The 2,525-nt window shown below is 34.7% G+C and overlaps 1 long non-coding RNA gene across 1 annotated transcript in view; it reads left to right on the plus strand.

The window, feature by feature from the left end:
- The window catches only part of LOC106876801 (uncharacterized), a 17,043-nt gene extending 15,813 nt beyond the window's left edge, over positions 1–1,230 (plus strand). The window contains exon 3 of the long non-coding RNA XR_008264031.1: positions 961–1,230. This is a non-coding gene — a long non-coding RNA (uncharacterized LOC106876801). The remainder of the gene's footprint in view (positions 1–960) is intronic.
- The last annotated feature ends 1,295 nt before the right edge of the window (positions 1,231–2,525 follow it).

Raw genomic sequence — 2,525 nt, forward strand, 5'->3', positions numbered from 1 at the left:
TGCATGTGTTGTTCACACATATGATGCGGAATATGAACGTAAATAAATTAATTAAAAAGTCTCTATCTGATCTGATATAAACGAAATTGTTACAAACACACATATGAACGCACATACTTACATATAAGCACGAACACATAAGTGCGTGCACACATATGAGCGTGCACACATACGAGCTTGCACACACTCACATGCTCATACCAAACAGTTTCGAAATAACGCCAAAACAACGCCAAAACAACGCCAGATCATACATTCAAAATAAATGGAAGTGGAGAGACAAGTTACTGAAGAGATTGCAAGAGTGCAATGAACGAAAGGGATTAAAATTTTGATATTCCGTATCAAAGGTTCCGAAAAGAATAGGCGGAAAAACAGAGCTTGAGACAAGAAGACAGTTTTGACCAATCGGAATTCTGTTTACATAATCAGTTTGATCGGCCACCTTCTTCTGTCGGTTGAGTAAAGTGTCATGCAAGCTGATGTTTATTGGTAATCAAACTTATTTTGCAACACTTGTGTGTATTTATCAGCTTTGTTTTTGTTGATAAGAATTATCACCAACTTTTCCTGTGATCATGATCTGAGAAGACATAAAGAAGTATGCTAAAGATCAGACATAATCTCTTGTGGGCAAGAAATGTAAAATAAAGTTTATAATAAACATAAACACTTTGTAATTTAGTAACTTTCAATGTGATACCTGTTAAACAGAAATTATTCTTATTTAATGAAAATTTAATAAAATCTAATCATAAGTAAAGTAAATTATGCTAAATACAACTAAATTGAAAACCTTTTTCTCTTGGCCATACTGGCAATTCTGAAAACTTTTGGATACGAATTTTACACGAGTAGAAGCTTTTTTTAAACAATTTTTTTTTCCTGAAAATCATATATATATATAACGTGATGTGAATTTCAGTGTAGTTCTAAAATGTTTAATGTTTTTAATTGCAGACAGATATAATGGGGCATGTATCACTGAGTGCCTAAAACAATCGAAGAATAAAGTTGACTCGAGCTATCTCCACGTATGCTCGGATGCGTGCAGACATCGTATATTCGTGTAGTGATTGCATTCAAGTCATTTTGAATACAACTAGAAAAATGAAACCAGAAACATCACTCCTGAGCACGTCTAATCCCCTTAAATTAAATAAGAAAGAAACAATATTATTTGTGAATACATCCGATGTATTTTAACGGAAATAAAGCATTTCAAATACATTCTTTCTTGTGATTCTTTTCAACTTTTGGCACAGGGCCAGAAATTTCGGCGAGGGAGTAAGGCAAAGTCGACCTCGGCGGAATTTGAACTCAGAACGTAGCGACGAGCGAAATACTGCTAAGCATTTTGCCTGGCGTGCTAACGATTCTTCTAGGCACCCTGCCTTGAGAAGAAGAAGAAGAAGAAGAAGAAGTAGAAGAAGAAGAAGAAGAAGAAGAAGAAGAAGAAGAAGAAGAAGAAGAAGAAGAAGAAGAAGAAGAAGAAGAAGAAGAAAGTGGTGGTAGACGTGATGGTGGTGAGGATGGTGGTAGGACCAAAATGAAACAAAATATAAAGAAAAATTAAACGTAGAGATATAAGGGAAACGGACAGCATTAAAAAAGTAGAAGTGTTAGATCTGAAATATTCTGATTACTTCCTACATATAAATTATGGCATAGGCTTGGAGCAACAATATTTTGCAGTGTTTGCAGTAACAAACAGATTACGAAGCTTTCTTCGAACAATTTGGGATACATAAAAAAAAATGGTTGTTTTCTCTGCGAGACACAAGGGACCAATGTAGTTTGAGGTATAAACAACTGAGAAAGTAAGGTGAAGCAAAGCTAAGGATGGACAGCCATTTTTTTTTTAAAGCTGCAATCAAATTACACCATATTCCATCACGGAAGGAGAAACGCCTTTAAAATTTCAGAGTATTGGAATTGAGTGCGCTGTTGCTGGCGATATAAAACGTGAGAAGAGATAATTAACCTAAATGTTGTTTTTGAAGATTACTAATAAAATAGTCTTTACAGTTTTAAAAATATGAATTTAACGTTAAGTTAAATATTTAACTTTATCTTCTATGTAAGATCAGTGTTTTTTTTCTCAGTCTTCGACATTCCCGGAGTTTAATGTTTTCTTCCTGTCTTTATTTACTTACTAGCAGAGATACCCGGCGTTGCCCGTCTTACATGCAATTGAAAAATGAGACTTTTCTGTTATATTTTCTGTAAGGAACTGGAATACATATGATTCGAATTTCATCAAAATTGCACATGAGGGTTCTTTCCCTCTTTACACATCCTAAAAAAATTCTAATCATGAGACATGTATCCCATACTATTGATCTTTATGCGCATATTCCAAAATTTCAGTCTTCTGGAACCTGTGAAAAAGATTTTACTCCTGCAAAATGGAGCTCATGGAGCTCTAAAATGTGGGAATGAAGGCCCCTATTGGGGGTGGGGGTGTTAATGTCAACCAGAGAAGTTGAATTGTTGGGAATGTTTTTACTTGGGTCTTATAGTAT

The sequence above is a fragment of the Octopus bimaculoides genome, chromosome 4 (assembly GCF_001194135.2).
Source record: "Octopus bimaculoides isolate UCB-OBI-ISO-001 chromosome 4, ASM119413v2, whole genome shotgun sequence".
In the NCBI taxonomy this organism is placed as follows: domain Eukaryota; kingdom Metazoa; phylum Mollusca; class Cephalopoda; order Octopoda; family Octopodidae; genus Octopus; species Octopus bimaculoides.